The sequence below is a fragment of the Planococcus citri genome, chromosome 4 (genome assembly GCF_950023065.1).
Source record: "Planococcus citri chromosome 4, ihPlaCitr1.1, whole genome shotgun sequence".
NCBI classification, from domain to species: domain Eukaryota; kingdom Metazoa; phylum Arthropoda; class Insecta; order Hemiptera; family Pseudococcidae; genus Planococcus; species Planococcus citri.
This window is the reverse complement of record NC_088680.1, coordinates 28,858,114-28,872,914: the sequence shown is the minus strand read 5'-3', so window position 1 is coordinate 28,872,914 and position 14,801 is coordinate 28,858,114. Positions and strand designations below refer to the sequence as shown.

General features: G+C 35.0%; 1 protein-coding gene across 1 annotated transcript in view; it reads left to right on the top strand.

Moving 5' to 3' along the window:
* The window catches only part of Gad1 (glutamate decarboxylase), a 63,982-nt gene that overhangs the window by 14,533 nt on the left and 34,648 nt on the right, over nt 1-14,801 (top strand). The gene's annotated exons all lie outside the window — the stretch shown is intronic.

Sequence of the window (14,801 nt, the reverse complement as noted above, 5' to 3'; positions counted from 1 at the left end):
AGTTGTAACGATACACGGGTATTTTTTTTAGGTAATGCGAGTAATTTATTATCGAAGGTTTTCAATTTTCATTGTACGGGTGAAAAAAAAAAGGAAGAAAGCGTTCTGAGAATACCTTTATATACCTTTTATAAAGCTCACATACACATAAAGAGCGAAGTACACGGATAAACGATGAAAATGGAAAATACGTTTAGCTTTTGACAAGCTCAAGCCCAACCAACTTATATGGTATACGAGCGAGAAAGGCGAGTGAAAAAAAACCTCGAACCTTGAAAAGATTTATGGACCATACGATAAGCTTTATTTGAACGAAGGGGTGAGCGTTTAGAAAGCAGTAGCAGCAACAACAACAACAACACATTTTTACAGATAGAAAACAAAATCCGAGTTCTCGAGAGAATTGCGGACGTAACAGCGGCTATTTAAAGTCGCCCTCCCTTTCGACTTCATTATTTTCAAAAGATGCTACCAGATGCGTACCGCTACTGACATATTTCGATAGATTTCTATTTTCTATAGGCGTTTAGTTTTTTTTTCTTTCTTCGTCGATATCACTATATGTGAAGAGAAAGGCAAAAGTGATATGCAAAAAAAAAATAGCGCCACAGCGAAGAATAGTAATAGAGTTGAGAAGAAATGTTGGCATTTGTCGAATATTGTTTCGAGATACCGTTTTGCTATAAAGTTATATCCATACAGCCGTAGAGAAGTTGTAAGGATGCGAACGATTTGCGAATATAAATGACATGACGAACAATTTGGCGTGAAATCTTCTCTCAATATGGTACCAAAACATCGTAGGCTACATATGTGGACGTGGTCGAATGTAACACAAAATTGTTGTTGAAGGGGGGAGGGGATAACGAAAGCAAGTTTTCCTTCAAAAGAAATACTCGTATGTAGGTATGTACATGTACTTAGATATGTACATGGTGTTTACGAAATCGAAAAAATTAAAAAGAATGGCCCTTTGATGACTTTGGACGATCAAATTTTCACTTTTGGATGGCATTTCTTTTACAAATTACATAGGTTTCAAATTCAACTTCGGTGGGTAATTTTTACAGATTTTTTTTGCGCTGGTCTCACAAGGGAACCTCTTGAGGTGTCCGCACCCGATTTGAACGGGACCGCGATTTTTGGAAACAGGATGTTCTAAAACCTCCAAATCCAAATTTTCAGCTGCCAAAGTTCATTTTTCGATTTTTGGCGAATTTTTGAAAATCCAAAATTGACTATTTTGGTGATTTATGCTTTTTTTTCAAAAAGTACGTACTTGATCAGTAAAAATGTTCAAAATAAGTCCTAAAACTGATATTAACCCCCCAAATCCAAATTTCGCCATTTCCAGCCATTCTGGAGCCTCCAGCGCGATTTTTAAATTTCTCCAGAATTTTTAATTTGCTCCAGAAGGCGTGAATATGAAGTTGGGCAGCTAAAAATCGAGTTGTGTGTTATACTCGATCTGTTTAACAAGTTTATCCACATTTGAGTCGGTTTCGGAAGGGACACCTCAAAAGTGATTTTTTAACCAGTTTTGAAAATAGATTGTCAAAAAACCACTGTTGAGGTGTCCCTCTCAAAATCGGCTCAAATGTGGATAAACTCTTTGAACAGATCGAGTATAACACACAACTCGATTTTTAGCTGCCCAACTTCATATTCACGCCTTCTGGAGCAAATTAAAAATTCTGGAGAAATTTAAAAATCGCGCTGGAGGCTCCAGAACAGCTGGAAATGGCGGAACTCGGCCTCGGGGGGGTTTTTGTTGACGAAATACAGCGATTCGCGCAAATTTCAAAAATTTCCTCACAAACGGTAAAATTTTGATTTTTTGGATTTCTCATTTGAAAAATACTGGTCAAAAAGCCACTCTTGAGGTGTCCCTTCCGAAACCGACTCAAATGTGGATAAACTTGTTAAACAGATCGAGTATAACACACAACTCGATTTTTAGCTGCCCAACTTCATATTCACGCCTTCTGGAGCAAATTAAAAATTCTGGAGAAATTTAAAAATCGCGCTGGAGGCTCCAGAATGGCTGGAAATGGCGAAATTTGGATTTGGGGGGTTAATATCAGTTTTAGGACTTATTTTGAACATTTTTACTGATCAAGTACGTACTTTTGAAAAAAAAGCATAAATCACCAAAATAGTCAATTTTGGATTTTCAAAAATTCGTCAACAATCGAAAAATCAACTTGGGCAGCTGAAAATTTGGATTTGGTGGTTTTAGAACATGCTCTTTCCAAAAATCGCGGTCCCGTTCAAATTGGAGGCGGACACCTCAAGAGGTTCCCTTGTCAGACAAAATAATGAAAAAATTCCATCACGTCAGGATCTTTTACATTTTCAGAGTTGATGACACTATTACCTTAACCATCATTGAAATTCTATCAATTTTTGGTAAATTTCAAGTTATTTCTACGACTTTTTTTTTACGTTTTCAAATAAAATTTCGCACCCTTTTTTCGCTATTTCGCCATTATTTGCTGCGGTACCAACCCTGCAGAGCCAAAGAATTTTTGTGATATTTTTCTTTGTGGCATTTCAACAAATTTGAAAGCAATTTTCGCAAAACTTCGCTCAGTTATGCCAATTTTTTCACCAATTTCTGATAAATGTCAGTAACTGAGAGATTAATTCAACAATAATTTTAATAATAATTTCGGAATTTCAGGCAAATTATCATTCAATATGAGAATATTTCTCAACTTTTGATAATTACGTTCAATTTTTAGTCAAAAGGATGACCCTTTTAATGACTTTGATGACCTTGAAATAGTTTTTGCTTAAGAATCAGCGTCATTTTTCAACAAAAAAAAATTCATCCAGGTACTTTTATTTTTTTCTTTCTTGAGATCTCATTGCAAATTCATTAGATGGTGCACGTGAAATTTTCATTGAATCATATCTTTAGCTGAAAATCATTTCAATCTCTAATTTAATCAAAACGATCCACCCTTCTAATGACTAGTTTTTCCAATAATAATTTGCTTCTTTTCTGCTCATTTTCGTAAAATCCAATCCACTCCGGAAAAATCCTTTCTTTATGATCGCTTTTATGTAAACACACATTTCGACGCAGAAAATTCCCTCAACAAATAGCCCCGCTCAACCGAGTCTTGAAACACATTATTTAAATGTATCTTTGTATAGTTTGTACTTGTACCCAACTAGATTTGCTGTAGGTAAAATCAACAAAATCTAAACAAATTACCACGCATTTAACATTCTCGCGCATAAGACAGCTTATCGTACCTAATCGTATATGTAGAATAGGTACTTAGCATGGTGTAGCGTACACCTGCGCAAATACTCGATCGTGTGTACTTAAACGAACATCGTAGGGATAACCAACAAAGACAACGAGTAAATTCTGCTTCTACCGCAAAGGATTACAAGTACCTATATAATAGCTTTAGTTCAAGTGTACTTCTCGGTTTGCGCAATTTAGGAAGGTAGAGCGAAGACGTAGAGAAATACTAGGATTAAAAATTTGTCGAAGTTCGTAACCTTTTATGTCCTCGTTCGTAGCGTCAAGGATTTCTCTCCGAGTATCCTTGAAATGTTGCTCGCGATGTAAATTTGTACATAACGTGTAAAATTGAATTTGTCTAAGAAAAGGTATGGTACCTTCTATCACGATCATTGGGAAGGAAAAGAGACAAAAAGTACAACGTAAACTACACACGTAAACGTTGTTTTGATATATAAGACGAAATTTTGTTTCGAGGGTCCTCTAGTTATATTAGCGATAAAAGAATCACGTCCTATGTACATTAATCGCGTACACACACAAAGCATCGAAGAAGAAAAGCAGACGAGCTGGGAGGGGGAGGAGGAAAAAAGCTTGCTCATTTCGTGTTGTGGTACACTGCAGACAGAGACACATAGAGTAAAAGATATCTGGTACAGCAGCAGTAGCGAGCAGCTTACTGTATACGATCTCGAACAATAAATACGTTTTGGTTATTGCGTCTATCAACATTGTATTCGAAAGGTTTTACATTGCATTGTTATTCCGACAATATGTGCAAGAATGAAAGGCATTTTAATTAAAAGTTTGTTCGAACAGCTCTGGAATGTGCAATAACATGCCGGCAGTTACAAGCTAGGGGTTATGACTGATAGTGTATAAAGAATAAGGGGGATAAACAGATAGGGGCAAAGAGAGGGTAACTTTTAATCATTCCTACACCGAGTCCGTATGTCCCTTCGCGTGTTTTTTTTCAACTCTCTTCGTACCATGTTTACCCCTTATTGCAAGAAACATCTGTTGCCAAACGAGGGATTTGCCATTTTTCTTATACGATGTTGTGCGATTTCCAACGAAAAATATTTACTGTACGTATAAACGAGACACCCTTTTACGAGGCAAATTTCAGATTACCTTGGAATTTTATTTTCCTTCGCCGCAGAAGAAGAGGTTCAGAAACACGACGTGTAAATCTGAATAACTGATTCAAAATACTAAAATGTCGAGAATTGAAAGCAAGAGAAACAAAGTCAGCAAAAGACTGAATTCTGTTGAAGACAAATTAGCGCAGAAGTGGAAATCCAGGCCTGTAACATCGTTAAATTTCACCGAAGACGCTCTGCAAAAACTGGATACTAAACTGGAAGGATTAAGAATACATGATAAACGACCTCCGGCTCTAGAAGCCCCAAAATTTGCTCAATACCCTCAATTTGAAGTTGCCAAACCGTATAAATTAAAAATAGTCAAATTTCAAACCACCGAAACCGTCGAAGGTCTGGAATCTGCCAAAAATACCGAACATCGAGAAAGCCAAGACACAAAGAACGCCAATTATAACGTAACCGAATCGGAATCCAGACGGATTAAGATTATCGACGACAAGGACACGATTGTGAATAAAACCACCCTCGGGGTAATATTCGATAAATGGGTAAACGCTGTTAGTTCGAACCTACTCACCAAAGCAAACTGCAGAGGAGATTCGAATTTCATCCACAGACCCGTCAAACACTCGAGAAAACCAAAAAAATCTAATCCAGGCGGTGATAAGTTCTCCAGCAGTAGCGAATCCAAGAAAGCAGACCTCAGAAGATCGTTTAAAAAAGCTGTATTCTCGGTGCAGCAAGATTACCATCCTTCTTGTTACACAGACACAATTGCTTCCAGAATGAGATACGAATTTAGACGCAATAAGAAAGTTTGTCCTTATTATATCATTCAACATGTGATGAAATATCATAGACCTCCGTTTTGGAATTACACCAAAATGGGCAAAGGCTTCAATGGTATGTTGACCAAACAACAAATGCAACAGATTTGCCATTTTTAGACCATTTGATGCTCCCACTCCCGATTTTTTAGTTCGTTATATTGTACACAATATTGTTTACAACACTGTAGAAATTTATATCGTTGCGGTTAACCGCTCTATGTGTTTGTTGTAAGTACAAAAAGCTCGTAAATTTATGCCATAGAATAATGCACTAGGACCACGATACGAATTTTAATTAAAATCACGCTATAGACGACTGCCTCGAGATGATAATTTACGTCCATATAGAATTTTTCATGTTTGGCTCACTCGCTGTTTCACAACACGCAAGCTGGAAAAAAATTTAATAAAATGCGCAACGTCCGTCCAAAATATTAAACATCAACTTTCAACCAACATAATTCATTTTCGTTCGAGAAAACTTCTGCGAACCGACCGTTCTCGTATAGTAATTTGTACGGTGTACAATTTTCATACGCTCAAAGCTTCGTAACCTTTTCTCCTTCAGCATCTCTACGTACTTTTGCAGTTTGTTTAATTAGCTTGTTTGCACTAGAATGATTTAGTATGGTGAACGAAGATGAGGCACAAGTTTCCCAGAGTTTTTCACTTCTTTGCAATGCTATACCTATCTAAAAACCTTAGTACCTACTTATATTTTGTGAGTTTTTTCCTTCAAGCAGCATACGAGTTTTCCTGCTCTAATTTTGTTTGGTTTTCCGTGTCAACGATTATATTGACAAACGTGATGATAATTCGAATTGGAATTGAATTCCAGATCGTTTCCACAGCTGAGAAAATTTTCAATTTGAAGTTATTGAATCTTAATAATTATTCGACAATGGAATTATATGAATTTTCCATCTGAACGGAGCCGTTCGACTAAGCAGAGAAAAAGAAGGAGATAGTAGGTCGTAGAGAGATAATTAAAATTGCAAATGAAAGGTTAAAAAAAAAACGATAAATTTAAAAACGAGAGATAGTATCAGTCTCTTACATTGCTTTAAAAAAAATATGTAGCCTGATTATCTCAACTTTTTCAAAAAATTTGAGAATATGGAAGGCACCTATCTTCCACATTTGTTTTCATAAAATTTTTAGAAATCTTCCCTACCTTCCCCCTCAACCAAACTCAAAAAAAGTTTGAAACTCAAATGAACAAAAGAAAACTGATTTTAGTAATTTCAAAAAAAAAAAAAAAAAAAAAAACGGAGGTAGAAAGAACGAATGAAAAAATGGACCAAACATGCTCAAATTTTAGGCTACCAAATTGAAAATAAAGGATGTCAAATGCTCAAAAAAGTTTATAAATTTGCATACAAAATTTTTATTAAATAAATGAACAATTTTTGTAATACAATTTTCAACACCTAATAAAACATTATTAATTCGTATTTTCTCAAATTTTTTTACTAGTTGTAGGTAGATAGAGACACCTGTTATTTACTGTAAATTTAAATTAATTCATCCAAAGATCTTATTTTTTACGAGTACTAGGTACGTTTATGTAACGTCAGATACCTTGAAAATTTGAATATGTATCAGAGAAACAGTCTATGGATCTTTCAAAGAATTTTAACAAATAATTTGAAAAATCAAATGAAGATCTGCTTCTTGATGACAATAGGCCGGCCATTTTTCATTCCAAGGTGTGAATTGATTTGTCTTCCCTTACCTTACCTTCCCCTCGAGAAGATAATTTACGGGAATATACGTAGATTTTACAAATTTTTTAGAAAGATTATCAAATTAATGATCCTTGGTGAAGAAAAGCTTTCACAAAACACCTCGAAAATACGAATTGAAAACGACCACGAGCAACTCTCAAATTTTAACCGATGGACTAAAAATTTTAAATGTTCAAATTTCCATTTGTTTATTAAAATCCGAAAAAAAAAAATGTTGATCAAAATAACAAGACTCGAACTCAATTTTTAAAAAAAACAAAAACAAAATTTAGCAAACAAAAACGCTTAAAAAAGTGTCAAAAAAAAGACAAAACGTGTGCAAAGCACTTTAATGCATAACAATTTAAAATGACCAAAAAAAAAATCAAAACATTTCTATTCTGGTCTTCAATTTCAAAAATTTGGACTGTTTTGCAAGATTTTCGTAAAAAGACGAGACTTGGGCAATTTTGGACAACAAAATGAGAATTTTCACAGTTTTTGACAAGAAAGCTAATTTTTGGCAAAAAGCAAGACTTGAGGAAGGACTTTTCAGCAAATTCTGGCAAAAAAGCAAAGCTTCTGGAAAATTCTTCAAAAAAAGTGAGATCTTTTGAAATTTTTTGAAAAAAAAAATTTTTTGTTATCCATTTTGCTAGAAGCGAAAATTTTTGTAAATTTTTGAAAAAGCGAGATTTTTGGACAAATTTTGACGGAATCAAAATTGACAATTTTTGCAAAACGCAGACCTTTTGGAATTATTGTCAAAAAAGTGATACTAATTGGAAATTTCTAGCGAAGAAACGAGACTTTTGGATAATTCTTGAGAAAGAAATGAAACTTTTTTCAAAAAATAAGACTTCGACAATTTTATCAATTAAAGCTGGAATTTTGAGCTAAATTTTTAAAATCCAACTTTTACCACATTCTATCAACTTCATTAAACGCCCCTTTTCAATATTTCCAGTAACTCTTCCTCCTATACAACTCCTTCTACCACATTAATTAAAAATAACCACAGTCTACTTCATCTTCTGCCTTCTAAAAACTAAAAAAAGAATCCTCCAATATAACTAAAAAATGAAGTAAACTAAAGATTTCTCCAAAAAATTGATTTTTTTTCATATCTTCCAAATCCTCGAATAAAAACTTAAACTTTCCGCAATTTTCAACCACCCACGAGAAAAACTCATCCAAAAGAATAAAACCCGAAGACGTACCACTAATTCACTCACTTCAACTCGTAAGTCGTATTAAATCCTCTTGGAATAAAAATTCGAAAAAAAAGATACTATTAGGATACTTTTACGAAGGAATTTTCAACCCACGTCAATTCGGCATTAAATAAATTAAAAACTACAAACAATCAAATAAATACTCGGGTATTTTATGAACAAAACTCCTATAAAAGTCAACTTCTCACATTTGATTCGTTGAAAACAATTTCGAAATCCAATAATCCCACAAAATGAAACTGAAAAGCAAATCCACAAAAAGTAATTACATTTCAGAGCTCATCATCGCTCAAATCTTCACACTTCATTACACACCCGACAAAACAAAATCTTTCAATCAAACGAATCGAATAAATCCAGTAAATTAAAAACTCTTTAAATTTAATTCCCTCCATTCATCTCCCTCTCTCTCTTCAAATAAAAAAAAAAAAACAACTCGATATATTAACACAGTAAATTTTCACGTTCGAGTATCGATAAAAAAAACACGTAGGTATCATTTTCAGCCATCACACATCTCAAAAAGATACCTACATAAAACGCAACCGAGTCGATTCAAATTTCTATTCAGCCCCAATCACCCATATCAACTTGGGTGTTAAAAAAAAATCACCGTATTCGAGCACACGCGACACATAGTCATAACAAACGGCGACTGTCAAAATAACGATAAACCATCATCCAAAGCTTAAACAATACAGCCCATAGGCCTATACAGTCATAAAATACGTACCTTACAATTAATTTTCATATCGAAAGAACAGGCGCAGGCGGGGAGAAAATTCAAATACCGCTGCAGCGGCGAAAGAAATTGTTTTATCAACGCGAGTGGACGTCGATTTATAACGGTAATAAGTGCCACAAGAGTTTAGTTATGATAAACTGTGTGCACTACGTATCTAATACTCGTATACGTTGTCGTAGTGTATACGTAGACGTACAGTAGATTGTAGTATACAGTAGACACGACGAAAAAGGGTCGTCGACGAGTATAACATTAGGAATGGGATCGTGCGAATGACTCCGCAGGGAGTCCAGACCCTTATATGAATCTCGGTTAAAGCTCTCTAACAAATATCAACATGTCACTTGCCAGCAGGATATTCTACACTTCAACGAAGAAATCCTCTTCTGCGCTTAAGATACAATCTTTCACACGCCGCCGCAATATTTCCGACGTATAATGTTTACTTTATCACGATTTAATGTTCGCTAAAATGTTTCCGAATGGATTTAACATCATTTCTTTTACATGAGTCGTTGACTAGAAGGAGGGGAAGTTCCTCGCACCCTAATTCATACCTTACGAAGATCCTATTTACAGGTGAATGTCTAGCCAATTACAAGGTTAATCTCACCAGGGGGTGCATACGTCTGGGTCGCACAGTTGCTACTGTAACACGAGTCCTTTCAATAATAAGACCAGGATTTACGAAGGAGTTCGCGGTTTTACGTCTCGTGACTCGAGAGCTCTCCACGAAATTATGATTAGAATTTAAAAAATGTTTTTTTTTTTCAACGAAAAGTTGGAAAATCTGGGGCTTTCTCAAAAGCTATTTTTGTCGAGCAATTTTTTTTTTTTGGTGGGGGATGAGGTTCGTGAGCCACTCATTTTGATCTCACAAATTTTACACAAAAAATGTTCTTCTCAGCCAGAATTCCTGTGCATTTAAGCACCTACTCAATTTTCAATTTTTTTTTGACCAGACTGGATTCTAATTCAAAATCCCAAATTTATAAAATATTTGATGAAAAATTGAGAAAAAATTAGAGGCATGTTTTGTTCATTTTTTTCCACATTCGCTGATGGAATAAAGTCCACGCCGTATAGATTGCATAACTGAGCCCCTAGCCCCTATATTTGCGAGACAACATCTGCTCGCATACGTAATCTGCTCTGCATTAATCACCGAAGGCAAACTTTCCGTACCAATTTACGCGTTGTTTGGCAGACAATGAACACGCTAGAATGGTGAAAAAAAAAAGGGAAAACTCTCTGCAATGTAATGGAAAAAGTTGACTCGCAGCAAAACTTCGAACGTAGTGGCGCAAAAGAATAAATGCTTTTTAAGTACACTGTTCGCAAAAACAAAAAAAAAGAAAGAAAGAATACAGAGAGAAAAAAACGAAAACATTAAAAAAGTTACTCATCCCAGCTCCAATGGTGGTGAAAAAAACCCAAGTTTTTCGAAAAGTTTAGACGCCCACGTAATGGAAAAATTTCGCAATTCGCAGCCCTCAAATTTTAACCGCGCGTGGGTTTCGCCTCCGCTATTTTTTCGCTCGTTCTATTTTTAAACGCCGACTAATTTTTTTTTGCGCTGTTGCGACGCTGGCGGTGATTTACGAGCATGTGTATTACGTATGCGCTTCGTTTCAGCATTTTATAGAGCACAGTGGCTGGTGTAGATATTCGAACATGTAGCAGAGAATGTAGATGTTGTGATTTAATGGCAGAGTTAATCTGGTTGGTTGCAGCTGGCGATGAAGTTCGGTTCCCAAAGAGGTGTGCGACCCCCAATCTCAGGGCTAAAAACGTTTTTCAAATACTTGGTTGTCGTTAAACGCGTGGCTCACGTCGTCCCCGAGACCGAGACCGACACGGCTAAAACGAAATGTGAGAGGAGGTGGAGAAGAGGATGACGATGGGGGTGAAATTTGGACACAGGTGTGCACCCTTGCTACGGGTTATTTTGATTTTAATTAAAATACTCGTGCACCAACTCCTATACAGTGTTGATCATTCGTTCGGTCGTTATTCAATATTAACCCAGGTTTCCCTTCTTATTCTGCGTTTTCGATATGAATAAAGTGTTACCCAGATGTCAAATTTTTTGGCTATTAGAGTCAAGTTCTGCTAATTAATTTGACTACACTGTTTGTGAAAAATCCCTCGTAAAGCATTTTTCAAAAATGAATCGAGATTTTTCGTGATTTTTAATAGTACAGATTTAGATAACTGTAAGTCTGCGACACGTAGAAAATTGAAATTTGACCATTACAAACCATATGATTTTTTTAAAATTTCGATCAGCTCTTCGAATCATACCTAACAATTTCTCCCCCACCTCCTATCTTAAAAATAAAGCTGTAATTTTTGTCAAGCATGAGCCCAAAAATTCCATGAAAGACGAAAAAAAAATTTCCCACAGAGCTCGAACTACTTGCAATTTATTTCAAAAGCACACGATTTCAGAAAATGATAATATGGATATTATGCAAGGCAATGTCAAAAGTTCAAAAGTCCAACTACACCAATCGAAAAATTTTCCACTTGGACGACCCTTAGTTATCGATTTCTCCAAGCATGAGGTATTTTAATTATTATAGTTTTCCTACTTATTTTAATTACTTTAGAACTACGTATTTGAACGAGAACAAAATACAAACCTACGATAACTTTTCTCGAATGCTACAAGAGTAGAAATTCTATGCGAACTTTCCAACTTGTGGACTGGAAATTAAATTCGATTTCGAGTGTTCTGAAATGAAAAAATGAAAGAAAATTGTGAGCAAGAACATAAAATAAAAAATTATGCACAAATGAATTGATAAATTGATTATTATTCAATTATATAGAACCAAAATCTATCAACATAAATTAATTGAAATGAAGACATATTTTACGACAATTTCATAAAATGAAAATTCCAGATAGACTTTCAAAAGTATGCAATCTGAATGCCTACGTTTAAAATAAAATAGGTAAACCGAAACAAAAGCCGAAAATCGAAAATTACGACCAGAGTAAAAATATCATCTGCAAAAATACAAAATTAAAAAGAAAGTTTTAGACATGACTCTTAGGAGGTTCTCTAGGTTCCCATGTTGGGGAAACAATTGCTCTAATAGGTGTAATAGAGTACCCTGCGCAGTTGACCAAATCACAAAGAAGTTGAGCTTTCAAAGAAAAATCATGTTGTTAAATGAAAGCTTTGAAAATGCTCAAATCCTTAATTTCCAACAAAACAAATGAATATAAATTGGAAATTTTTTTTTCAAAAATAATTCAACAATACGAGTAAAAAACATTAAACAAAGGCACTTTTTGAAAATATTTTTAAAGAATTAATGAGGAAAAAATCGTAATAACGATAGTATGTAAAAAAAAAAAAAGGTCGTCTGACAGTTTACAAGTTGAGCAAAAATAAAAACTTGATGAAAGAAATGCTTTTGACCGAAGAATGAAAAAAACAAAAATCTAAGTATGTCACTAAGAGACGATTTTTCATCAAATTATAAAATTTTGTTGGAAATTGGACCCAAATATGACATAAAATTTGACGAAATTGCGAGCTTTGTCAGGGGGGGGGGGTAACTAATAAATTAATAATAAAAACATTTTTGCTTTGAAACACGAGATGTGGGATAGAATTTTCTTCCATTTTGGAAAAAAAATAAGTATTTTATCATTTAATCGGAAGATGGAATATGAAGATGAACATAGAAAGAAATAGTGAAAAAAACACAAATCCATAGCATAAGCGAAATTGCAGACTGAACTCGTATACATGATTTTTTTATTTTTGTTTACTTTTATCACTTATTTTTTTGACTGCTCGAAAAGTGTACGAAAAAGCCTCATTTTTTATTGATGGGTCATTCTATGTTAATTTTAGGCTTAGGTCTTCAGATTTTGCTCAACATTTTTCAGTAGGTTTCTCACACATTAGGAATGGAAGCTATCATATTGAGCACTCAAACTCTTTTGAGGCAGATGGGTCGGGGTCTGTTTTTTTCAGCAGATGAAATTTCGTGTCATAAAGCTCAACATTAGACTGCTACAACTAGCCGAAAATCTGTTTACATTGTTTTAAAATTAATTACGAGTGGTTTTCAAAAAAAAAAAATTGTCAAAAATTTAAAAAACTTTAAAGATGAGCTTTTTTTAAAGATCAATAAAATTATCAAAAGCTTGTCAAGTTTTGATGCTAAAAAGTAGCAATTCGAAAAAAAATCGGGAAGCATAAGTACATTTTCATGATATTCTAACTATGAACTTTTGGGGAATCATTATTTGGGGGGGGGTGGGAAGAGTCAGTGGGGGCCTTGGAGAAGCCAAATCAAATAAATAGGGCAATAATTTGTATTCAGCGATTCCAAAAACTTATTGAACTATAAAATTATGTTACAGGATTTCTTCAATTATCGGGAAATTGGGAGGCCAAGGGGGGCGTTGAAGGGGTTGAATCAAAAAATAATAATACGTCATAGGACATTTTTGACATTTTTTAAATTTTGCATCATGATCAAAATTTTAGGGCTTCCTACCCTCCTCACCTCCTCCTCCTTCTACATCAGCAAATTCTATCTCCTCCTCCTTCTACATCAGCAAATTCTATCATAAAAAGTTCATAGTTAAGTTAATGTGAACTTATAAAATTTGTTGCAAATATTTTTGAAATTATTCTCAATTAAGTACCCTTAATGGTGGTTATTTTGGAAACAAGTCCCAACTGCCTCAAAGAAAATTTCAGCCAACAAGGACAGTTAATTCTTTCTCTTTTCTAATGAGGATTGAGGAACCTACAAAGAAATGTTGAGCAAAATCGGAGAACCTGAAACCAAAAATAGAATAATCCGACATCGAATAATGACCTTATTTGAAAAATATGGACGAAGGCCGCTATGAAAAGTGTACGCCAAAGTCCTACTTTTTGACAACTTGGAAAATGAGCACAAAGGTTCCATTGTCTACTGTTTGAAAAGTGAACGCAGGCTTCATTAGTGGGGCAGCCAAAGGAGGCCGGACAACTGGGGCCATTTCCCCTCCTTACGAGCAAAAATTTTGAAATGGAACATGCAAAAATGGACTTTTTTCTGTTGTTTGGACTCATTTTTTCAAAAAATTTTCATTTTCATAAGATCATCATACATTACGAAGGGTTTTTAGAAAATTAACTTCTAATTTCGATTTTCGTGCCCTAAAAATCTGGTTTTGCCCTTCCTCCTGGAGAAAATCCTGACTACGTTACTGGGATCTACGTGACTAATAATTATAAAATTTGTGCCTTGATTTTAAACAAAATTGAATTTAACATAAAAAAATCCAAAAATCCAAAAATCCAAAAATATAGACTCACCTCACCAGATTTTAGTCAAAAACACTCCACTAATCCTAATTTTTCTCTAGAACAGAACACCAAACTAACACAACGTACCTCAAGCAAAACCAACATGCTCGAATATTTGCCTACTCCTCGCACCGAAGGCATATAAACCTGACCATTCTTTCCTGCTCACAAACACTCGACCATTCCAAACTATCTCAATAATCACTATTTTTTATCCATTCATCACAAAAATTCATCATTTTCTACACCTCCTCTAACCCAACGTAATCTATAACCGCCACCACCACCCCCTCATTCATATCATCCGCTTCCTCGAAACCGCAATTGTTGGCAAGAGCCTCTCGAATTGCAACAAGAAACGGAAATATACCGTTGTACTCGTAGCTCTGTGCGAAATCGAACTTGAGCAACGACGAAGGGTAAAAGCGAAAGTATACGCTCATACTCGTAGATATAACGAATTGCAGAAGTCTGTTTTCGATGATAATCAACGGCACGCGGCGGCCAACCCTCTCGTAGAGAGGCCTAGCAGATTCTTCAAACATTCGTCGTCGCCCGCCCCGGAAA